Source organism: Cervus canadensis, chromosome 29, assembly GCF_019320065.1.
Source record: "Cervus canadensis isolate Bull #8, Minnesota chromosome 29, ASM1932006v1, whole genome shotgun sequence".
In the NCBI taxonomy this organism is placed as follows: domain Eukaryota; kingdom Metazoa; phylum Chordata; class Mammalia; order Artiodactyla; family Cervidae; genus Cervus; species Cervus canadensis.
Genome location: NC_057414.1, coordinates 36,945,416 through 36,971,647, shown reverse-complemented (window position 1 = coordinate 36,971,647; position 26,232 = coordinate 36,945,416). Strand labels below are relative to the sequence as shown.

General features: G+C 43.5%; 1 pseudogene; it reads left to right on the top strand.

Annotated features, from left to right (window-relative positions):
- The first annotated feature begins 13,214 nt into the window (after positions 1–13,214).
- On the top strand, positions 13,215–22,259 carry LOC122430732 (annotated as a pseudogene).
- The last annotated feature ends 3,973 nt before the right edge of the window (positions 22,260–26,232 follow it).

The window sequence follows — 26,232 nt, the reverse complement described above, 5'->3', positions numbered from 1 at the left end:
GGTTTGATTATAATAGTTTAACCTGTAACCTAACACTCATAATACTATAAGTGATCTTTGTGTTAGCCTTGTTTTGACATTAGAGTCTGGTATAATGAGACAAGATCTACTGACGTATATTTACAAGTGAGTCAAGTGACAGCCCTGCCCTCTGGAAGCTATGGTCTAGTGTGGGTTTCAGAAACTCAAGCAAGAACAAAGTGACATGGTAGGACAGTCAAGATGCTGTAGGGACACTTGGGAGGGGAACGTGAATCAGTCCACGTCTCAGAAGGTTGCTTGAAGTAGTGGAGAATCCTCTATAGGCCTACTTAAAAATAAGCCATGGTGGCAAGTTTCCTGTAAAAGTGATGTATTTCAAATTCCTTCCAAAGTGTTTTCCTTTTTGATCCAGTGCTTAAGATATGTGTTTGAGACCTGGTTTGGGAAGATTGCAAATGCCCCAGGGCAACTAAACCAGTGGACCACAACTACTGAGCCTGAGTGCCCTAGAGCTTGTGATCTGCATCAAGAGGAGCACAGGATTGAAAATCCAATGCACTGCAATTACAGAGTAGCCCTTGTTTCCTGCAAATAGAGAAGTCCTGAGCAGCAACGAAGACCTAGTGCAGCCAAAATTGTTTTTAAACATATGGGGGAAATTAACAATAAGACAATAATTGGGGGAGCTCTTAACATCCCACTCACACCTATGGATATATCAACTAAACAAAGAATTCACAAGGAAACACAAACTTTAAATGATGCAAAGACCAGTTAGACCTAATTGATATCCATAGGACAATTCACCACAAAACAATGAATTTCACCTTTTTCACAAGTGCACATGGAGCCTTCTCCAGGATTTATCACATCCTGGGCCATACATCTAGCCTTGGTAAATTCAAAATAATTGAAATCATCCCAAGCTACTTTTCCAACCACAATGCAGTAAGATTAGATATCAATTACAGGAGAAAAATTTTAAAAATTCTGATATATGGTGGCTGAACAACACGCTGCTGAATAACCAGCAAATCACAGAATAAATAAAAAAGGATATGAAAATATACATAGAAATGAATAAAAATGAAAACACAACCACCACAAACCTATCGGGCACTGTAAAAGTGGTGCTAAGGGGAAGGTTCATAGCAATACAGGCTTAAATCAAGAAACAAGAAAAAAAAACCAAATAAGTAACCTAACTCTACATCTAAAGCAACTAGAAAAAGAAGAAATGAAGAATCCCAGGGCTAGTAGAAGGAAAGAAAACTTAAGAATTAGGGCATAAATAAATGCAAAAGAAACAAAGGAGACCATAGCAAGAATCAAGAAAGTCAAAAGCTGGTTCTTTGAGAAGATAAATAAAATTGACAAACCATTAGCCAGACTCATCAAGAAAGAAAGGGAGACGAATCATATCAACAAATTAGAAATGAAAATGGAGAAATCACAACAGACAACACAGAAATACAAAGAATCATGAGACTACTATCAGCAAATATATGCCAATAAAATGGACAACTTGGAAGAAATGGACGAATTCTTAGAAAAATAAACTTTCCAAAACTGAACCGGGAAGAAATAGAAAATCTTAACAGACCCGTCACAGGCGTGGAAATGGAAACTGTAATCATAAATCTTCCAGGAAACAAAAGCCCACAATGGCTTCACAGCTGAATTCTACCAAAAATTTAGAAAAGAGCTAACACCTATCCTCCTCAAACTCTTCCAGAAAATTGCAGAGGAAAGCAAACTGCCAAACTCTTTTTATGAGGCCACCATCACCCTAATACCAAAACCAGACAAAGATGCCACAAAAAAAAAAAAGAAAAGAAAACTACAGGCCAATATCACTGATGAACACAGTTGCCAAAATCCTTAACAAAATTCTAGCAAAAAGAATCCAAAAACATATTAAAAAGATCATACACCATGACTAAGTGGGCTTTATCCCAGGGATGCAAGGATTCTTCCATATCCACAAATCAATCAATGTAATACACCAGATTAACAAATTGAAAGATAAAAACCATATGATTAGTTCAATAGGTGCAGAGGAAGCCTTTGACAAAATTTAACATCCATTTATGATAACCCCTCCAGAAAGCAGGAATAGAAGGAACATACCTGAATATAATAAAAGCGTTATTTGACAAACCCACAGAAAACATTATCCTCAATGGTAAAAAATTGAAAGCATTTCCCCTAAAGCCAGGAACAAGGTCAGGGTGTCCACTCTAATCACTACTATTGAAAATAGTTTTGGAAATTTCGGCCACAGCAATCAGAGCAGAAAAAGAAACGAAAAGAATCCAGATTGGAAAAGAACAAGTAAAACTCAGTGTTTGCAGATGACATGATCCTCTACATAGAAAACCCGAAAGACTTCACCAGAAAATTACTAGAGCTAATCAATGAATACAGTAAAGTTGCAGGACGTAAAATTAACACACAGAAATCCCTTGCATTCCTATACACTAACAATGAGAAAACAGAAAGAGAAATTAAGGAAATAATCCCATTCACCATTGCAATGAAAAGAATAAAATACTTAGGAGTAAATCTACCTAAAGAAATAAAAGACCTATATATAGAAAACTATAGAACACTGATGAAAGAAATCAAAGAGGACATAAATAGATGGAGAAATATACCATGTTCATGGCTTGGAAGAATCAATATAGAAAAATGAGTATAGTACCCAAAGCAATGTATTGATTTTCAATGCAATCCCTATCAAGCTACCAAAGGTATTTTTCACAGAACTAGAATAAATAATTTTGCAATTTGTATGGAAATAAAAAAAACCTTGAAGAGCCAAAGCAATCTTGAGAGAAGAAAATGGAACTGGAGGAATCAACCGTCTTGACTTGAGGCTCTGCTACAAAGCTACAGTCATTAAGACAGTATTGTAGTGGCACAAAGACATAAATATATGTCAGTGAAACAAAATAGAAAGCCCAGAGATAAATCCACACAGCTCTGGACACCTTATCTTCAACAAAAGAGGGAAGAATATACAATGGAGAAAAGAAAACCTCTTTAACAAATGTTTCTGGGAAAACTGGTCAACCACTTGTAAAAGAATGAAACTAGAACACTTTCTAACACCATACACAAAAATAAACTCAAAATGGGTTAAAGATCTAAATATAAGACCAGAAGCTATAAAACTCCTAGAGGAGAACATAGGCAAAACCCTCTCTGACATAAATCACAGCAAGATCCTCTATGACCCACCTCCCAGAATATTGGAAATAAAAGCAAAACTAAACAAATGGGACCTAATTAAACTTAAAATCTTTTGCATAACAAAGGAAACTATAGCAAGGTGAAAATACATCCTTCAGATTGGGATAACATAATAGCAAATGAAGCAATGGACAAAGAATTCATCTCAAAAATATACAAGCAACTCCTGCAGCTTAACTCCAGAAAAATAAACGACCCAATCAAAAAATGGGTCAAAGAACTAAACAGACATTTCTCCAACGAAGACATACAGATGGCTAACAAACACATGAAAAGATGCTCAACATTGCTCATTATCAGAGAAAGGCAAATCAAAACCACAATGAGGTACCATTTCATGCCAGTCAGAATGGCTGCTATCCAAAAGCCTACAAGCAATAAATGCTGGAGAGGGTGTGGAGGAAAGGGAACCCTCTTACACTGTTGGTGGGAATGCAAACTAGTACAGCCACTCTGGAGAACACTGTGGCGATTTCTTTAAAAACTGGGACTAGAACTGCCATATGACCCAGCAATCCCACTGCTGGGCATACACTCCAAGGAAGCCAGAATTGAAAGAGACACATGTATCCCAAAGTTCATCACAGCACTGTTTATAAAAACCAGGACATGGAAGGAACATAGATGTCCATCAGCAGATGAATGAATAAGAAAGCCGTGGTACATATACACAATGGAATATTACTCAGCCATTAAAAGGAATACATTTGAATCAGTTCTAATGAGGTGGGTGAAACTGCAGCCTATTATACAGAGTGAAGTAAGCCAGAAAGAAATACACCAGTACAGCATACTAACACATATATATGGAATTTAGAAAGATGGTAATGATAACCCTATATGTGAGACAGCAAAAGAGACACAGATGTATAGAACAGTCTTTTGGACTCTGTAGGAAAGGGTGAGGGTGGGATGATTTCGGAGAATGGCATTGAAACATGTATATTATCATATGTGAAACGGATCACCAGTCCAGGTTTGACGAATGAGATAGGGTGCTTGGGGATGGTGTACTGGGATGACCCAGAAGGATGGGATGGGGAGGGAGGTGGGAGGGGGGGTTAAGGATGGGGAACAAATGTACACCTGTGGTGGATTCATGTCCATGCATGGCAAAACCACTACAATATTGTAAAGTAATTAGCCTCCATTAAAATAAATGAATTTATATTAAAAAAGTTTTCTCCTCAAGAAATCAGTGAGGTCTCAGGGGAAGCAGGACATGAAAAAGGAAGAAACCAATCTGGGTCTGATTTCATGCAAGTCATGACGAGGGAAGCTACAGCCTGTTTTCCCAGGGAACTTGGGACATAAGTTGTGCCCCAACCCAAGGCTCAGTCAGTCAGTCAGTCAGTCATTCAATTCAGTCACTCAGTCGTGTCTGACACTTTGCGACCCCATGAATCGCAGCACACCAGGCCTCCCTGTCCATCACCAACTCCCGGGGTTTACTCAAACCCATGTCCATCAAGTCAGTGATGCCATCCAACCATCTCATTGTTTGTCATCCCCTTCTCCTCCTGCCCCCAATCTGTCCCAGCATCAGGGTCTTTTCCAATGAGTCAACTCTTCGCACGAGGTGGCCAAAGCACTGGAGTTTCAGCTTCAGCATCAGTCCTTCCAAAGAACATCCAGGACTGATCTTCTTTAGGATGGACTGGTTGGATCTCCTTGCAGTCCAAGGGACTCTCAAGAGTCTTCTCCAACACCACAGTTCAAAAGCATCAATTTGTCGGCACTCAGCTTTCTTCATAGTCCAACTCTCACATCCAAACATGACCACTGGAATAATTATAGCCTTGACTAGATGGACCTTTGTTGGCAAAGTAATGTCTCTGCTTTTTAATATGCTATCTAGGTTGGTCATAACTTTCCTTCCAAGGAGTAAGTGTCTTTTAATTTCATGACTGCAATCACCATCTGCAGTGATTTTGGAGCCCCCAAAATTAAAGTCTGATACTGTTTCCACTGTCTCCCCATCTATTTCCCATGAAGTGATGGGACCAGATGCCATGACCTTAGCTTTCTGAATGTTAAGCTTTAAGCCAATTTTTTCACTCTCCTCTTTCACTTTCATCAAGAGGCTTTTTAGTTCCTCTTCACTTTGTGCCATCAGGGTGGTGTCATCTGCATATCTGAGGTTATTGATATTTCTCCCAGCAATCTTGATGCCAGCTTGTGATTCTTCCAGCCCAGTGTTTCTCATGACGTACTCTGCATATGAGTTAAATAAGCAGGGTGACAATATACAGCCTTGACGTACTCTTTTTCCTATTGGGAACCAGTCTGTTGTTCCATGTCCTGTTCTAACTGTTGCTTCCTGACCTGCATATATGTTTCAAGGCTCAGAGCTGGGATTTCACTCTCGTACTAGCACATCCCTCTCATGCTTCAACTAACACCCAGCTGCTGTCTCCGAGCCTTTGTATTAGATCCTCCAAAGACAAGTGAAAGGTGACCCTAGAAGTAAAAGGACACCAAAGCTCAGGAAAATACAACCTCAGATAATGTCTAGATTTCTACACCCACTTTGCCATCTCCAGCATCATATCTGGAATCCTGCAAGTCTAAACAACTTCATGGGTCTCTAGACATAAGCAGTTTTAAAAATTCGGCTTTTAATTTGAATAAGAGTATAGTTAATTTACAGTATTGTATTAGTATTAGTTGTATGGGAAATTAATTCCCTTATACATACACATGTACCCATTTCTTAGGTTCTTTTCCCATTTGGTACATAACAGACTATTGAGCAGAATTCCTGTGCTGTACAGTAGATCTTTGTTGATTCTCTATTAGATAAAGTAGTATAAAGATGTTAACCTTAAACTCTCAATTTATCATCTTCCATTTTTCCACTTTGGTAACTAGAATTATTGTTTTGACAAAGGGAAGTGTCTATAGGCACTTTTTGGATCAGGGTCTGTGCTTGTGAGAGTGCAGTGGCCAGGGAAAGCAAGCCTGAAAGAGACTCATTTGAGATGATGCTAAACGTAGAGATGGACCCAGTCATGCAAAAAGCTGGGAGAAAAATATTCTAGATGTGGGAAGTAGCCGCTACTAAGAACCAAGGCAACCAAGCTTAATAAATGGCTACCCTTCCACTGCCAACCATCTTTTCATGCTTGGAAATTGGCCTACAGGTCAACCACCATGACCTCATTCCATACTTCAGTTGTGAGTTACCAGCAATTTGGTATTACAGCCTTCCCAAGAAGGGAGAATCTGGGTCTATCACAAGGCTGACTTGGTTCTGGACTCAGGGACATGTACACAAACTGGTTATCATCAGGAGCATCAGGTGCCAGGGGCACCACCAATGCCTCTGATTATCTCCATGTACTTGTTCTCAGGAGTAGAAACTCCAAGAAACTGATAGAGCAGAGAAACAAGTAATTACTCTTGTTTCATCTTGCCCTGTGTGATTCCCACGGCCCTTTGACCACACTGCTTTCTGCCCCAAAACTCTTTCCTCTATTCCTTCTTCAAAGGTGGCCTGTGAATGACATAATTACCTGACTCTGAAGTCTGGTGGCTGGAACTCAACTCACAATCAACTGGGACCCAGAGATGTCCAGCCTTGTTCTGTGTTTCTGTCCTTTATCTCCAACAAGATTCATAAAGCAAAGTCCCTGAAAAACATAAATGTGATTGTAACCCTCTCAAGGCCTTTGAAACTCTAAGGTCTCTTTGGAGCATCAAAGAGGGAACAGGTCCACTTCATTCAGGCTAGTCTCATACCCCACCTCGCTCAGCGAGGGGTTCCCTGACGAAACATAAGACATTTATCTAAGTTGCCAGAAGGCTGAGAAGAGAATGCTTCTCACTGTGAATGCAGGTCCATGTTATCCAGACACCCAGGGTCTGTGTTGTGCGAATGAGGAGCGGGAGCTCTTTGGATTTTGAGTTGGGAGTGTGTCAGCCACCACCTGCATGACTGCTTCCTGGGGTCACTAGAGCTGGGGCTCCCCCACTGTGCCTGGAACCCAGAAGAACAGCCTGACTATTTCTTTCCTGCTGCTACATGGAGGCAGGTCTGCTGATAAAATCAGAGCCAGACTTGAGGGGCAACGGGAAAGGAACTTCCACTCTGGTGCTTGCAGACATCTGAGAGCTCCCCAGCAGTGGATGCAATTGAGCTTTCGCTCATCTTTCCCTTCCTGGAAGTCTCCTAGCCTGGGAACCAGAGTTCCTGGGTCCCAAGTCTTCACTAACTTACCTGCATCCTTAAGGTGAGACATACACCCCAGGGTTCAGTTTCCCATCTCTTGGATGAGGGAGACTGGACTTCCTCCAGAACACTTTTTCCAGACTGAAGCTAAGTGCCAATCAGTGGACAAATGGTGCAGAGGTGCATGTTGCTGAGGATGCTAATGCTGCCTCTGGTGGGCCGGGAGCTGTAACTGTCTGGTGATGTTCATGGGTCCTGGGCTCAGGACTGGGAGTGGCAGACCACTTGGCACACAGCTGCTGTGACACCGAGGACCTTAGAGGCCTTGCCCACTGGAACTTACCATCACTTGGGTTCTGTGGGATGAGATCAGGTAGTTATAAGTTAGAAGCTACCAATGGGGAAGCTTGTAGATTCCTCAGCAGAAACCCAAATTAAGCTGGTGAATCATCTCTCCTAAAAAACTCTGGGAGCAAGATATGCCAAGACTCTTAGACAAATTTTGTAGTATTTTAAATACTATTTAAAGTAGGTCATCTTTTGGATGACCTGCCATTTGCTCTCTGGCTTGGGATGATGCCCATAGTTATAGTGGAACCAAAGGGCCCCTGGGGGAGGCTGTCCCTCTTCCCATGACTCATTAGCAGCGAGTACAGCTCTATCCCCTCTACATCTGATGTAGGAATTCCAGCAGGAAGGACGTGACCTCAACATTTAACCGGAGGACTCATGTAGGTCTGGCCGTCTGGTAGGCACTGTTTTCCCCAGTGCTTCTTCTTTCCCTCCTCAGTCTTGTGCAAGCTGCCCACCTCTTGGTTACTGGGTTCTGAATTCCTCCTCCCTTCACCTGCAGATATCTACACAGTCCCACTTGTGGCTCACTCCCTACCCAGGCCCAATCCCTTACCTGAAGATGACACTAAAGAAGGGAAAACCAAGGAGGGGTCTGCCCAGTTCATTCTTTCTAAAAATGTCCACATTCCTTCTGCTTCCAGACCCTGTCCTGAGTCATCAAGACCTACATCTAGATGACTCAGTAGCTTAGCAGGGGAGTGGAGATGCAGATAGCGTTGGAGGTAAGGTTGTCAGGTGTGGGGGGATGGTTTTCAACTGACAAGAGAAGAGTTGGAGTAAAGAGCAGTGGTTTTCCAATGACTCACTCATCGGAGACCTGCCTGAATCTGCTATCTTGGGCCCCTCAGGGTATCACTAAGAGAGAAACTTCATTCCATAAACTTCTTACTAAAATGATTTCAAACATAAGAAGTATAAGCAAGAAGAGTGTCATGAACCCTATATTTCATCATCCAGCATCAATAACTACAAAACTAATTTCTCAGTCACACAGGTTGTCATAGACTGGAGACTATGCAACATCCAGGTGGTGGACATTGAATTCCCGGTGAAGGCATTTTTGACTTGTATCAGGTCTTTCTCTTTTTTCTATGTTCTCACTTTGGTGGGGGAAGGGAAGGAGGAAGAGGGAGAATAAGAAAGAAAAAGAGGGAGAGGCTAATCTCATCATGAGGGACCACCATCAAAAGCCCATGTCAACTTGTGTGTCTCCCAAAGGTCCTACTTCCTAATACCATCACATTGGCAGTCAAGGGTGGACACAGTTCAATCCATAGCAGCTCTGCAGATCTGTTTTTAAATCAAGACAGACCCTCATTTCATTCTCTTTATTCATTTTTCCTGAAGTATTTTAGGGACAAGATGAACATGTCACAGAATGTACATAATGAGTATTTTGGGTAAAATGATAGGATGTGAAAAAAAAATGCTCTTTTGTTCCCAATAAAATTAACATCTAATATCCAGTCCATGTATAAATTTCCTTGATTCACAAAAAGCAGTTTTCACAGTTTATTGAAAGAATGTACTCATTTGTTGCACTTGGTTGTTCTTTAAGGCAAAATAACTGTTCCTCTCCCAATTTTAATGCCATTTATTTGTTCAGAAACTGGGAGGAAGCAGGGTGGTTTGTCTTACAGAATGTCCCACTATTGGGTTTAGAGCAGGAGTCCACAGTACCAGCACAGTGGGCCAGGACCAGTACCAGTCCTAGGTCTACTAGGAACCAGACCTCCACAGCAGGAGGTGAGCTGCAGGCCAGTGAGTGAGGCTTCATCTGTATTATAGCTGCTCCCCATCACTCTCTCATCACCCCCAGAAGGGACAGTCTAGCTTGTTTTCCTGGAACTGTTTGTAGTTATATAACATATGCTTACTAGAAACAAAAATAGCATAAATATTGATGATTATTTTCCTTTCTCAGTGCTCAGAATGGTGAGTTGGTGCCCTAGTAATCTATCACAGTGACAAATTAGATGTTGCCTATTAACATTTGAACCTATTTGGCCGGCTTAAAATTAATATTAAAAAAGTCTGATCATGGAATCCAGCCCCATCCTTCATGGCAAATAGAAGGAGAAAAGATCAAAGCAGGATAGATTTCTTCATCTTAGCCTCTAAAACCACTGTGGATGATGGTTGCAGCCATGAAATAAGAGGGCGTTTGCTTCTTGGCAGGCAAGCTATGACAAACATAAACAATTGATTGAGAAGCAAAAACATCATTCTGGCCAACAAACTGGTAGATGTTTGGCCTTTTCATTTGGATTCCTAAACGTTCTGTCCAGTCCCCACTGGTCTTTGAAGTCCCTCAGCTTTCTGGTCCTTCATAATTCCCAAGATTATTTTGTGCATTTCTTGACCCAGTCCTGAAATCAGCCATCTCTTTAACAATCCATGGATCGTCTGATGGAAAATGTATTTAGAAGCTACGTGTTAGGCCTCAGAATAGTCACTGTTATCAAGTTGTCATTGCTTGTAGGCTTTACATTGGTCAGAGTAGGAAGTACACATTTTCCTTAAGAAATAAAATAAAAAGGAATAATTAGTTATTATGAAGAAGTAATTCATAGGGCCCGGACTCCATCTCAGGCCTGTCTGTGCTGATCATGCTCGGCCACCTCTCCAGTGGACTCTGAACTCTCTCTCTGCTTAGTGCCTGTGGGAATGACAATGGAAGGATAAGACCCTCTCCGGACAGGGGAACCTTGAAGATCATATCCAGATTCCTCATCACCTAAGAGAAAACAGACACTAATCACCCCTGCCTCCAGACACTATCTATCAGAATGTAAGCACAGGTTATCAGTTATTAACTGGTTGGAATGTAACCTTGGGCTTATTGATTATTAACTGTTTGAACACATAACACATGAATGATGGGGTTATTGTGATTGTATTTACCCTTCCTTTGTAAGCATCAAGGGATTGGGGTGGTGGGTTTGGACATGTACACATGGGGTATAAAAGATTTTCACAAATGCTGGTTGGGGCCCTTGGCTAAGAGGACTCTCTGCCTTGGGCCCGCCAGTGTAATAAACTGCACTCCACTATCTGCATTGTTCTTCTGAGTGAGTTTGTTTCCCAGAAAGCGTGGCCATAACAATTACAAACTTATGCTTTCCGTTCAAGATTTAAGACAGCAGGGTTTTAATTAAACTTCTTGATGTTATGTGTGAACCTCTTTTTCTATCCACTGAAAGGCTTACTTCAGTACATTAGTTTTAATTATTGTTTTGCTTTTACCTGTTAACATACATCTGATTCTGTCACAATAGCAGAAGCAATATGAAGAACAATAAGTTGTTGAATACAGTTTCAGATTTCTTTCCTGTTTTTCTTTTGGTTTTCTTTTGTTTTGGGTGGGCAGTATTTTTGTTTTTCCTTATGAGATATTCCACTCTGAATGTAGTCATAATTCTGAATTTTAAAGCCACTTAAGTAATGTGTTGTTATGGGCATCTAGTCACCAACTTGATGCAATTAGATTTATCAGTCTTTGTTCTGTATTTGTACAGTTCAGTTCAGTCGCTCAGTCATGTCCATCTGTTTGTAACGACTTGGACTGCAGTATGCAAGTCTTCCTCATCCATCACCAACTCCCAGAGCTTGCTCAAGTTCATGTACATCAACTTGGTGATGCCATCCAACCATCTCATCTTCTGTCTTCTCCTTCTCCTCCTGCCTTCAATCTGTCCTAACATCAGGGTCTTTCATGTTGAGTTAGTTCTTCCCATCAGGTGGGCAAATAATTGGAGATTCAGCTTCAGCATCCATCTTTCCGGTGAATATTCAGGACTGATTTCCTTGAGGATGGACTGGTTTGATCTCCTTGCAGTCCAAGGGACTCTCAAGAGTCTTCTCCAACACATAGTTCAAAGGGCATATATGTGTTTCATTTGTCAGTGACGTCATATTCCCCCTGTTCCGATTTAACCACCAAAACTGAATTTAAACAATATGCAAAAGTGAGGATTAAGTCACAGTGCCCCATCTAAACACACCTGGCGACAGGAGAGGCTTCTGCTGTATTCAAGGGATAGGTGTGGATAGATCTCATGCAGGAATAGGCCCTGGGAGTCCTGCATGAGTCATTAAACACGATTGTCTTTACTTTGGCTGCCACAGTTGTTCTGTCTTCTTTGATTGTGAAGACATTTCAAAATTATTTTTTGTATGTTTGCTTTGGTAGACAAAATTTTTCAAGGCATAGACCCTATGGGGAAATTTTATCAGAAATATATCCATTTATCTTCAGCAGTTAAATTTGTTGGTTTGTATGTCCCCAATGATCTTTCTTTATAAATAGAAAGGAAACAAACATGTTCAGTATGCATTCAGTCTCTTTGTAAATCAACCAACTTGAATTAAATTCCTCTCTGTCCTCACAGCACTCCCAAGTCTAGGCCAGAAATAAAAACCTGCAGAGACTGAAGACTGATTCCAGCACATCATTGTGGAGATTTCATTCCCACTGGTTTTTCGGGAAAAAAAATATTAGTTGCTAACATTAAAATCAGTAGATTGTACATAAATATCCAACCTTCTGATTCGCTTGAAAACATGGACAACTGGCCTGCTCTCCAGCATGGTTGAATCAGAGGAAAGGTTGCTCCCAGTGGTCAGGCCTGTGCTGCCCATGGTCCAGCATGGCCACCTAGTCCTACTATTTTTTCTCTTGCCTCCTTTGGCCATGAGTTTGTGAGAACTAGACTGCTAGTTCTCAGAAGATAAAGACTACTTTTGTCTTGATCAACTTTGTCTTTGAAGCCTTTCACCCAGAACCCAACACACAGTACTTCCTTGTAGGTTTGTTGCATGATATAAAATATCTTGCGGATGCATATGACATTTCTTCCAATACTGAAACCATGTACTTGAAGTACTGCTCTGCCCTAAATCTTTGATGCAGACTGGCATCACAGGAACCCCTGCTCTCTGCCACTAGACCCACTACATAAAGCCAGTTGTATGTCCATGGGGTGTCCCTGAAGTCTTCACTTTGCCATTTGACAACTGATCCTCCTAGCAATCTGCTCTCCAATGAAGATAGCAATGCATATCTCATGAAGTGGCTAGGAGGATGACATGAAACCACGAATGTAGAGTATGGCCCTTAGTATCCATTTTTATGATGTTCTTAGCAGTTTTTTTCTCCAAGTAGGCAAGGCTCTCCATCTTCTTAGATGTCAATGCAGATCTGTTTGATTTTCCAGCCAAGCTTCAAGCAGGAGATTACAGTTGAATTGTCTGTATTCTGAGAAGCTTCAAAGCCCACTCACCAAGGATACTGATGAAGGTACAGATTTTATCTTTGTGTTTTTTTCAGATCTATTAATGGCCTAAAGGGCTAAACTAGGGCATTTCAGAGCATATATAACTAGGGGCTCCCGGTCACCACTACATGCTAAGAACCTGAACTTCCCTGAGTACTTGGATCCAGGAAAGAAGCATGAAGTGGTTTGTGCTTTTCGGGCTGGTTGCCTTCTCAGACTGCAGAGTCATGTAAGTATGGGGACTTAAGCCGCATCATATTTCTTTCTGTGATTTTTCTTTTCAGCTGATTATTCTTCCACCCATCAGGTTTAGAAGGGAATGGAATATTTCCCTGACAGTGTTAAAGTTCAATTCTTACTTATTGATAAGCCCCTTGCTATAGGAACTGTGGGTGCCAAGGTTTGGTGTAGATTTGCAGAGTTGCACAACTCTTGGGGTCCAGTCATGTCATGACCTATGGAAATTGGAACTCCTTGCAATTGTTCAGTGCAGAGTCAGTGCAGATGTAGGTGTGGTCCTGTGGAATAGCACTTTTCTACCTTTTATTTAACATGTCCTCTCTGTTCCCTTTCTACTTCAGTGTGTATATGTCTATGTCTGATTCTCTGTATCACTATCATTTTCCTCTCCATCTCTTTGGACGTCTCTGTGTGTGTATTTGTCTCTGTGTTGCTTTCTTTTAATTTTTCATTTGACTCATCCTTCCTTCTCAAGCCTCTACATTTCCCTAACTTGTTCCCTATCTCCTGGATTCTTCTTTCAACTCTCTCTTCTCTTCCAACTTGGAGAAAGATTGGAAGAGCTACTTATACACTGTTTTATATCTGACAAGCAGTGTGACCACAGCCAGTTCGCAAACCTCTTGCATTTCAAATTCCTCCCTTGTAAAAGAGGATAGGAATCCCCCTTCTACCTCCTTCCCTGAGTTTCTATGAGAAGGATACAGTGGGATGGCAACAGCAATGCCAATGGCTGTCATTGTTGAGACTTCCTATTTATTAGGTACCTTATATGCATCACTTCACTTATCCCCAAAGTATTCTATTTGGAGAGTTTGAATCATTACATTCCACCATTTTACTGAGGAGAGACTGAGACCCCACATGGTCATATGGCTTACCTAACATTACAGAACAGAACCTGTAATCAAACCTATGTCTTTGCCATGGTATATGCATAACATTCTGATGATAAGGTGACTCATAAAAATGATTGGAAAATACACAGTGCCATTACAATGACAGTTATACCTTAACACTGACAACTAATTGTAGATTCTTTGTTTTCTTAGTCAAATGTTCTGTGAAAGAATACCTCTAATGAAAGTGAAGACCATGAGAAATACCGTCAGTGAAAAAAACATGCTGAACAATTTCCTGAAGGAACATGCTTACAGACTGTCTCAGATTTCTTCTCGTGGCTCAAATATAAGTATTCCCCTGCTGAGGAGCATCATGGAAGTGAGTGTTTTGGGAGGATGGTGCTCCACAGGGCCCCTGGTGCTCTAGCCTAGCACTGGGTTCATTTGGAGATGCCACGTGGACGTTGGGGCCAGGGCTCCTGCAGGACGTGGAAACCCTGGGCATGGGGCCCCACCCAGAGGAGAAGGCACTCTCATCCTCAACTCCTGGTCTTGGTGACCGGGCCCAGAAATTAGCAGGTGGCAGGTAACATCCATTTCTGTGTCAAAGATGTGTCATTAGTTTGAGGGAGTTTGTTCCTTCTGAGGAGAAGGCAATGGCGACTGGCGACTCACTACAATACTCTTGCCTGGAAAATCCCAAGGATGGAGGATCCTGGTAAGCTGCAGTCCATGGGGTCACTAAGAGTCGGACATGACTGAGCGACTTCACTTTCACTTTTCACTTTCCTGAATTGGTGAAGGAAATGGCAGCCCACTCCAGTGTTCTTGCCTGGAGAATCCCAGGGAAGGGGGATCCTGGTGGGCTGTTGTCTATAGGGTTGCACAGACTCCGACACAACTGAAGCGACTTAGCAGCAGCAGAAGCAGAGGTTCCTTCTGAACTAAGTGCGTCACTCAGTTACAGATGAAGAGTGAACCATCTCTGATCAGAAGGTAGAACAAACTGCAAAGCAATTGTAAATCCCCAGGCAGAGGAATCCAGTTTCCACAGATGCAAGAATCACAGCCGTAAAAAGTTACAGAACCTGTATTCTGTGTAAGGCCATAAGAATCTAACACATTGGTTACTGTATTTAGATTAGAAAAAAGGCTTATTTTGTCTTCAGGAATGCCCATGCTGACCTGAGAGATAGGCAAAGAGTAAATACATGTTAAAATAAAGGGTCACCTGTGTGGTGTTGATTGAATGTGGTTTGAGTTTAGAGGGAGTGGCTGAGGTTGATCAAGAAGGACATCATGGAGAAGGGGATGCTAAGGCTGGGTTTGAAGAGACTACAGAGTATCTCAAATGAAGGCACCAGGACTTCCCTTGGTGTCCAGTGGTCCTGGAGGTCCAGTGGTTATGCCTCGGCGCTTCCAATGCAGGAGGTACCACTTCAATGCCCTGTTATAGGGTCAGTTTCCTGCATACCATGTAGCACACACAAAAAATATCAAATGCAAGCACCTCTGTGATCAAAAGCTGTGAGCTGCACGGTGGTTAGAAAGTGATCTCAAGAGATATGTGACACCCAGAGGGAGGCATCAGTGTGGGAATAGAGGGTAACCAGTTCTGCACTAACCTACTCCCTCCTTCTCCCTGTAGATAGTATATGTGGGTAACATCACCATTGGAACACCCCCTCAGGAATTCCAGGTTATCTTTGACAGAGGTTCATCTGACTTGTGGGTACCCTCCCTCTTTTGCACCAGCACAACCTGTTGTGAGTACAGACAACACGGTTGTCTGTACACGGATCATCCTTCACTTGCCCTGCCAGCCTGTTTTGCACCCTTGGCCCTGATGACACTCATCTCTATGTCTGCAGCTACACTAGTCAGGTTCACACATTACAAGTCTTCCACCTTCCAGCCTACCCAAAAGACCTTCAGCATCGCATATGGATCTGGGAGCATGAAGGAATTTCTTGCTTATGACACCATTCGGGTAATGTGTATTCAGAAGCTGAGTCAGGATTGGCTATGGAGTGACCACTGCTTGCAAAACAGATGCAGGACCTTCTGGCAGGACCCTTCCTAGCCTAACTCCTGTAGATATTGGCCATCTTACCCACAGGATCCTGTCCCTGGGGAGGCAATGCCTGTGGTGACACATGAGTACACAGATTAGCTAACCCAGAGAGTGGCTTGAGATGGGGACTTGCGGTTTTTCTGCCCATGAGCAGTTCAAGGTTCTTTTTGCTGGGAGCGAGAAGAGGGGAAAAAAACACCCACTTTTATATTCACAGACTGTTCTAGCACTTTCAGGTAATAATTGTTTTAGTCCTGCAACAACCCCATATAGCAGGTGGTCTGATTAGCTCATGAAACATATGAGGAAACTGAGGTGCAGACAGCAAGGGCCTTGCTGAGGTCACACATATGGTAAATGATGGAGCTAGGCTGGCTTTTCAGGACTGAAGTTGCTGTAGGGTGTTTGGGGACAGGATAAAACTGATCTAGGGACCCTCAGGGCAGTCAATGACTTCAGGTATCCAGACTGGGAAACTGGAGGCCATAGAAGTCAGGGAGCCTGATAAATGAGTTCTCACTCTAGAGGACCCTTGAGAGTCTAATAAAACCAATGGACTGCCTCCCCAAAGAACTTGAGTAGTTCACCTCTCTCTCTTCCTCTCTCACACCCACACAAAGACACACATATCCCCAAAAGTGAATTTCCCAGGCAGTAAATTTCACATATCCCTGCAATCACGATTGAATTTTCGGCTCCTGTCTTTCTGGACAGATGCAGAATCCACAGTCCCTCACAGAGAAAGCAGTCCATTCCTGTCATTAGGTCACAGTGATGCCAAAGAGAAGGCTACCTTGCTCTTGGCTCATTTTGTCCACAAGGGGGCACCAATGGGTCCTGGCCTGACTGTTGGTTGCCCCACTTGTACAGAAGCCACGAGGCCAATTTGACTCACTCAGGTGGTGTCTTTCAGAGAGGCAGATGTTTTAAAATTCATAGCCTCTCTCAAATGGAACCCAAATTCCCCTCCCAGTTTGGTCTAACCGTCTGAGGTCCACCAAAGACACAGCCCAGCCTCAATTCTTCCCTGAGGATCTAATGGCAATGCACCCCATCCCCCTCATAGCCCCACTTCATGTATCTGTAAGTGGGAACTCTTCTCTCCCACAGATTGGGGACCTTGTAAGTACTGATCAGCTATTAAGTCTAAGCATGGCAGAATATGGGTGTGAGGGTGTACCTTTGATGGCATCTTGGGTTGAACTACCCCAACCTATCCGTCTTTGGAGCTATCCCCATCTTTGACAACCTGAAGCCTCAAGGTGCCGTTTCTGAGCCTGTCTTTGCCTTCTACTTGAGCAAGTAAGTCTGAGATGGACAATCCCTTTTCTAAATTAGCTGTAAGATGCTTTCAGTTTCATGAAAATTATAGAATACTTGATAAAGAAGTATTCTGAGAGATAATCTAACCCAGGATAACTATAGCCCCAGAGCCACACCTAGTTACACCACTGGCTTTTATAAATAACATTTTATTGGAACACAACCGTGCTCCTTGGTCTAGGGGGATGAGTCAGGAGGAAGACCAACAGAAGTCAACAGGAAACAAGTTGGAGGAAAAGGCAATAGGATTTGCTTATGAATTTGATAAGGAAGAAAGGAGAAGGATGGTGGGTAGCTTTCCTTCCTCATTAGCATTTCACTGTGAGCCCAGGACCAGCTATCAAATTTGCAGAGCCAGTGAAAAACGAAAGTGTGGGACACAAAATAAAAGTGTGGGACCCCTTGTTCAAGAAATATTAGGCATTTCAAGACAGGGAGAGCAGAGGTGGGTTCCCTTCTGAGCGTGGGGCCCTTTGGACAGTAGAGGTCACAGGCCTTTGGAGCCAACTCTGGGTAACCTGAACCCACAGCGTTAGCACTCCCAGGCCTTAATTTTCCTGAAAAATGACAAGCTGGACAAGGAGAGAGCCAAAATGCTTCAGCATCTGGTCCTCTGAGGGTGTCTGAGCACTCAGGTCACAGGAGGTCCAGGGCATCTTCAGAAGATATAGTGGGTGGAGCCCAGCCAGGTGACTCAGCTTCTAACCTCATCTGTGCCACTCATTAGCCAGTAACTGACCTCAGTCTGGTTCTCAATTGCTCTTAGACTCGATTTCTGCATCTGTAGATGGGGACCTTATTAGGGTCTTGATGGGTGGAGAAGCAAAGCTCTCAGACAGTGCTGTTGCTACTGTCCTCCAAAGATCCCCACCTCTCTACAGTGCAGGGCGAAAGGCAGTGTGGTGATGTTTGGTGGGGTGGACCACCGCTAGTACAAGGGGGAGCTCAACTGGGTACCATTGACCCAAGTGGGTGACTGGCATGTACACATGGATTGGTAAGCCTCTCCCTCTGAGGGACAGCCCAATTGATGCTCTCACTACTGTACATGGGCACAGGCAGACACACACAAATGGATTCTCAGACACATAGTCACAACGACACAGACAGACACACAGACACATGTAAACACACAAGCAGACACATAAACATAAACAGAGACACATAAAAACTTGCATAGCTAGTCAGAGAAACAGAAGCACACACAGAGACACACACTAACACACATACAAACAAACATACAAGCACATAGATACACAAACAGCCCATGGGTTCATAATCCCCAGGCCTCCTGACCAGGGCTCTGACCAGGGTCCTCACAGGGTCCAGAGAGGTCTGTGCATCTGGGAGAGCGCTGCACCCGCTGACCTGTGTGGCGGGGAGCACGGTCAGAGGACTCTGCAGTGTGGTGAACAGCATCAGGGAGGATTTCAGCAGCCTGGACAGCATTATAAGATGACCAACTGTCCAGGGGCTACCTGGGAACAAGCAAGTTCTCAGTACAGATAAGTGTCAGTTTACAAACAGGGCAAGTCCTGAGTAAACGGGGAAAACTGGTCTCCTTAGGCAGCAGCTACCCATCAGTGGAGAGACATTGGCTGCAGTCTTAAGACGTGAAAGCAACTAATGAAAAATATCCCCACGTACCTGGGCATACAGTGGGGCAAGAACTATAACAGAAAATCAGAAAGGTGGGATCCAGGAGTGACCTGAGTACAAGAGGCAATAACTGATAGAATTTTGTGTGATACCCTCAGACAAAAGCTGACCTGTCCTTTGGAGTTTCTGTGGGCTAGTCATGTATTTCCTGGACAAGGCCTCAGGGTCTGAGGTGGTTGTAGGAGCAGTGCTGGGAGACACCCTCTCTCACAGGAGCCCCTCTCTCCACCACTATGAGAATCTGCTGCCCTGCGAGATGGTTGACCAGTTATTTGCTCTCCACCAGATACAGCTCTCTGGATGTTTCTCATTATTTTCACAGTCTTCATTCACTCACTAAACAGAACAAGCGTTGTGCATCCACTGTGTGCCAGGCACTTTAGGGAGGCAATGATAATAAAACTCGCCCTCACACCTAAGAAGGCAGATGCACAGAAATGACACACACACATAGTGAATTGTGACTTTGGACATGCTAGATGTGAGGAAGGCTCTACAGAGCGTGTCAAGAAAGGAGACTGATAAATACCGGGGGAAAGACTTCTCTGAGTCCATGACAATTAAGCTGGAACCTGGAAGATGAGAAGAAATTTGCTAGTCAAAGGGGAGGGGACTCTTCTAGGAAGGAAGACCAGCTTGTGTCAATGTACAAAAGATCCTGGTGTATTTAAGTACCGCATTCAAGGATGTCAAGGAAGGTGACGTGTCGAGAGCAAGGGAAACGATTCAGGGCAAGAGACAAAGGGCTGTTTATGAGACAGTTGGGAAGGGAGCAACTCTGGGGAGACTCAGAGTGACCTCGATGCCCACTTTGTTCCACTGTCTCAGCATCTCCATGAAAAGACAGGTTATTGCTTGTTCTGGCGGCTGTGAGTCTTGTGGACACCGGGACATCACTGATCCTTGGCCCAACAAGACTGGTCAATAATATCCAGAAGCTCATCGTTGCCATTCCACAGGGTTCCAAGGTGAAGTGTCATGCCCCAATCTCCACACCAACAAGGATCTCCAGGGCCAACCTCTCTCCCTCTCTCTCTAATAGCACTACATTTCATATTTTGCGGTCAATAACCTGCCCTCTATTATCTTCACCATCAATGGTATCAACTACCCAGTGCCAGCTCGATCCTACATCCTCAAGGTGAGGGGAGGACCCTGAGGGGTGGTTCTCAAATAGGAACTCGAAATAACCCTTGGGCTGCTGCTGGGAGGAGGCTGCCCTCTGCAGGCCATCTCTCACTATTGCAGATGCTGCTGAGCCCTGTGGCTGGGCCAGAACCTCCCACAACACCAAAGACTTGAGAGTAAAGGCCCGTGTGGGACACTGATCATCCTGAAATAAATGTGGAGATGCCACACCATGCTGGCATGGTGGGAGTCACAACGAGAGAGGAACACTGAGGTCTTCAGTGTTCAAGGAGCTTCAGTTCAAAATGAAACCTCAGATGCATGAATCCGGAAAGTCAGCGCTAGCAGTCCCTGAAATAGGCCATGTGACAAGGAGAATGGCTGGGGACAGTCCCAGTGTGCTGTCCCAGCACAGGGATTAACCCTCTCCCTCCCCTTGTCGCAGTTTTCCTGGTTTGGATGATAAATTACACAGTCAGCCTAGTTCTCGGCTACCATCTTCCCCTTGCTCTGGCCAGGTGCCCACTTTGTGAGTTGGGGTACCTGACCCCTCTGTGGGGAAGTTGGATGCTAAGGTGAATAAAGGGTGCACAGTGACTGCTCACCCCGGCACAGGGTGGAGGCTTCACGTCAGCTCCCTATGGGAGTTCAGAGCTGGCTGGTGGGCTCAGAGAAGGCTTTGAGGAACAGAGGGAATTTCAGGAGTTCTAAAACCACAAACTCATGGAGCCATATGGAGGGTTGCTTGGTTCTAGGCAACACTACACTGGATTCCATGCAAATGGCTTCCAAAGGTGCTCTGCACTGGGGCACTGGGGACTTACTAGGGGTGATGAGGGCTATGGACTGACCGGTGGGGATGGGGAACCAGAGTATGTTACCCAATCAAGCCTGGAGTGGGCAAAGAGGGTGAGTGTGGGCTGAAGGAGGCTTCCCAAAGCTCCTGAGTTAAGTCTTCAAGAATGTGTTGTGGGTACTGCTATATTTAAGATGGATAACCAACAACGAGTTTCTGTGTAGCACAGGGAACTCTGCTCAGTTATATGACAGCCTGGATGGGAGGGGTATCTTTGGGATCAGGATACATAGATACATACAATTGAGTCTGTTTAGTGTCCACCTGAATCTCAGAATATTGTTAATCAGCTTTGGTCCAATACAAAATACAGTTTTTTAATAAAGTATGGATTGTGGGGATGCTGGAGGAGAACCTGCATTCTCGGTAGAGAAAACAAGGAGCAGGAGTCAGGAGGAAAGAAACAGGGAGTGAGGAGAACCAGGGGCCACTCTTGTTCTTCTCTAAAAATTGTGTTGAAGTGTGGCTGATCTTCAGTGTCGCCTTAAGTTCTGCTGCCCAGGCATGTGACTCAATTATACACACAAAAAATATATATTCTTTCTCTTATTCTCTTTCATGTGGTTTATCACTGGATATTGAATAGAGTTCCTTATGCTCTACAGTAGGACTTTGTTTTATATCATTCAACTGTTTCCCCAACTCCCAGTTCTCCCCTCCCCCACACCCTTCCTCATGGCAACTGCATGTACGGGCCCTTTTTGGTTTTGGATGAGCTCTCACATATCCCCTGCCAATGAGAAAATCCCTTGATACTTACCAAAAGAGGGAAATATAACCAAGAATTGTGCTGGGTCTGGATATTTGTGGGAGTTGCACATAAGGACTCAGGCTGACTGGTGTGTGTCTCTGACTCCCCCAGGATCCTAGAGGCCACTGCTATACCACCATTAAAGAGCACACAGTGAGTACATCTACAGAGAACTGGATCCTGGGTGACGTCTTCCTGAGACTGCATTTCTCAGTCTTTGATTGAGGAAATGACAGGATTGGCCCGGCACAGGCAGTGTACATGGTTGGAGTGGCACAGGAATCAGTACGGCCGCCCCTAAGAAACACTCACTCACACTTAGGGCACTCCTGCCCAGGACGCTGGTGAACTGTAACTGGTGGTCTGCACACCCTATTCTCAGTAAAGAATAAAGGGTTTCACTCATCATGGTGCTGAAACAAATGGGTGCCTATGTTTTTGCCTGGGAGGTGTACAATGATGGGGAAGGATATAGAACAAAGTCTGAATCACAGTTGAGAGGAGACAACTCCAATTGGCTTCAAAGAATGGGGAGACATTGAAATGATTCTGGGAATCCAGGACACAAGAAGCAGAGCAAATTTAAAGATCTCAGTGACTGGACCCAAGAAATCAGAAGTAATCCGTTCTCTATTTCACACCCTCACTCTTTTTTTTTTTTTCCTTTATTTATTTTTTTTTCAGTGGGTTTTGTCATACATTGATATGAATCAGCCATAGATTTACATGTATTCCCCATCCCGATTCCCCCTCCCACCTCCCTCTCCACCTGATTCCTCTGGGTCTTCCCAGTGCACCAGGCCCGAGCACTTGTCTCATGCATCCCACCTGGGCTGGTGATCTGTTTCACCATAGATAATATACATGCTGTTCTTTTGAAACATCCCACCCTCACCTTCTCCCACAGAGTTCAAAAGTCTGTTCTGTACTTCTGTGTCTCTTTTTCTGTTTTGCATATAGGGTTGTCATTACCATCTTTCTAATTTCCATATATATGTGTTAGTATGCTGTAATGTTCTTTATCTTTCTGGCTTACTTCACTCTGTATAATGGGCTCCAGTTTCATCCATCTCATTAGAACTGATTCAAATGAATTCTTTTTAATGGCTGAGTAATATTCCATGGTGTATATGTACCACAGCTTCCTTATCCATTCATCTGCTGATGGGCATCTAGGTTGCTTCCATGTCCTGGCTATTATAAACAGTGCTGCGATGAACATTGGGGTGCACGTGTCTCTTTCAGATCTGGTTTCCTCAGTGTGTATGCCCAGAAGTGGGATTGCTGGGTCATATGGCAGTTCTATTTCCAGTTTTTTAAGAAATCTCCACACTGTTCTCCATAGCGGCTGTACTAGTTTGCATTCCCACCAACAGTGTAAGAGGCTTCCCTTTTCTCCACACCCTCTCCAGCATTTATTGCTTGTAGACTTTTGGATAGCAGCCATCCTGACTGGCGTGTAATGGTACCTCATTGTGGTTTTGATTTGCATTTCTCTGATAATGAGTGATGTTGAGCATCTTTCCATGTGTTTGTTAGCCATCTGTATGTCTTCTTTGGAGAAATGTCTGTTTAGTTCTTTGGCCCATTTTTTGATTGGGTCATTTATTTTTCTGGAATTGAGCTGAAGGAGTTGCTTGTATATTTTTGAGATTACTCCTTTGTCTGTTGCTTCATTTGCTATTATTTTCTCCCAACCTGAGGGCTGTCTTTTCACCTTGCTTATAGTTTCCTTTGTTGTGCAAAAGCTTTTAAGTTTCATTAGGTCCCATTTGTTTAGTTTTGCTTTTATTTCCAATATTCTGGGAGGTGGGTCATAGCACACCCTCACTCTTTCATTCCCTCTTCTTTGATGGTCTTATCCTGACAACTTTCTTCCTTAAGGCTTCTACACCTATTGAGGGAGTCCAAGCTACCTGCCCCTAGGGTTTTATGTCCCAAAGGCATCTCCAATAAGGAAAAAGATTGCAGACATCAGAGTTCAAGTGTGTTCTCTGAATGACCCACCTCAGATCACATGTACAGCCCCAGGTCAGCCAAACAGGCAGGGTCATGGGGTGTTATGATTGGTTTTACATGGTCTTTGGCCCTGACCCAGAGGACACACATGATTCTCCGTTTCCTCCAGAAATACATGGCTGAAGCTGGGCATAGGCAGCCTCAAGGATAGCGACTTGGGGATGGTCTAGGCCATGGAAGAGTTCGTGATGACCCACCAACTCCACCACCTCCTCATTCAGAGGAATTCTAAGGGGTAATGATATAGACTGTTTTCATCCCATCTCAGATGAACTTATCACTGGCCTTCTCCTCCAGGGGAGTTTGGGTGAGATACTTCATGCAGAGCTGGTTCCCTTTTGTGACCACACCCCAGTCACCAGCTCTCTGCCACATATGCCTGCTCTGTCCTTTCCAGTCCTACTTGTTAAGTGGTGGCCCCAGTGGATCCCTGAGCCACCCCCCTCCTCCAGGGCCCAGAATGCACCTTCCTTGGCTTCCAAAGCTGCTGGGGAGAATGCAATGCTTGTATAAGAGGTCCCAGGGTACACAGAGCCTTCAGCCTTTCTGAGGTTCCTCCAGGGGTGGAGCTACAAACTCTTTGCTTGGAGCTGCCATGGTTAGGCACTTTTGCAGGGGAAGCATCCATTCTTTCCACCTGGAGGCCCTCAGTAGATGCCTCAGCTGAGACAGGAGTGGTCAGAGGTTGATTTACTTTCAGATTGACTGGTTTGATCCCCTTGTTGTATAAGGGACTCTCAGAAATCTTCTCAAGCACCACAGTTCAGAAGCTCAGTTCTTTGGTATTCACCCTGTCTTATGGTCCAGATCTCACATCTGTGCATGATTACTGGAAAAACCATAGCTTTGACACTACAGACATCTGTAGCAAAGTGAGTCTCTGCTTTTTAATACTGTCCAGGTTTTTCATAGCCTTTCTTCCTTCCAAGGAGCATGTGTATTTAAATTTTGTGGCTGCAGTCAAAGTCCATAGTTATTTTGGGGCCCAAGAAAATAAAATCTGCCACCGTTTCCACTTTTCCCTCATCTATATGCCATGAGGTGATGGGACTGAATGCCATGAATGGTGAATATCTTTTAGTGAATAGTTTTTTTTTTTTCATTTATTTTTATCAGTTGGAGGCTAATTCCTTTACAATACTGTAGTGGGTTTTGTCATACATTGACATGAATCAGCCATGGATTTACATGTATTCCCCATCCCGATCCCCCCTCCCACCTCCCTCTCTACCCGATCCCTCTGTGTCTTCCTAGTGTACCAGGCCCGAGCACTTGTCTCATGCATCCAACCTGGGCTGGTGATCTGTTTCACCAAAGATAATAAACATATTTCGATGCTGTTCTCTCGAAATATCCCACCCTCGCCTTCTCCCACAGAGTCCAGAAGTCTGTTCAGTACATCTGTGTCTCTTTTTCCATTTTGCATATAGGGTTATCATTACCATCTTTCTAAATTCCATATATATGTGTTAGTATGCTGTAATGTTCTTTATCTTTCTGGCTTACTTCACTCTGTATAATAGGTTCCAGTTTCATCCATCTCATTAGAACTGATTCAAATGAATTCTTTTTAATGGGTGAGTAATATTCCATGGTATATATGTACCACAGCTTCCTTATCCATTTGTCTCCTGATGGGCATCTAGGTTGCTTCCATGTCCTGGCTATTATAAACAGTGCTGCGATGAACATTGGGGTGCACGTGTCTCTTTCAGATCTGGTTTCCTCGGTATGTATGCCCAGAAGTGGGATTGCTGGGTCATATGGCAGTTCTATTTCCAGTTTTTTTAAGAAATCTCCACACTGTTCTCCATAGCGGCTGTACTAGTTTGCGTTCCCACCAACAGTGTAAGAGGCTTCCCTTTTCTCCACACCTCTCCAGCATTTATTGCTTGTAGACTTTTGGATAGCAGCCATCCTGACTGGCGTGTAATGGTACCTCATTGTGGTTTTGATTTGCATTTCTCTGATGATGAGTGATGTTGAGCATCTTTCCATGTGTTTGCTAGCCATCTGTATGTCTTCTTTGGAGAAATGTCTGTTTAGTTCTTTGGCCCATTTTTTGATTGGGTCATTTATTTTTCTGGAATTGAGCTGAAGGAGTTGCTTGTATATTTTTGAGATTACTCCTTTGTCTGTTTCTTCATTTGCTATTATTTTCTCCCAACTGAGGGCTGTCTTTTCACCTTACTTATAGTTTCCTTTGTTGTGCAAAAGCTTTTAAGTTTCATTAGGTCCCATTTGTTTAGTTTTGCTTTTATTTCCAATATTCTGGGAGGTGGGTCATAGAGGATCCTGCTGT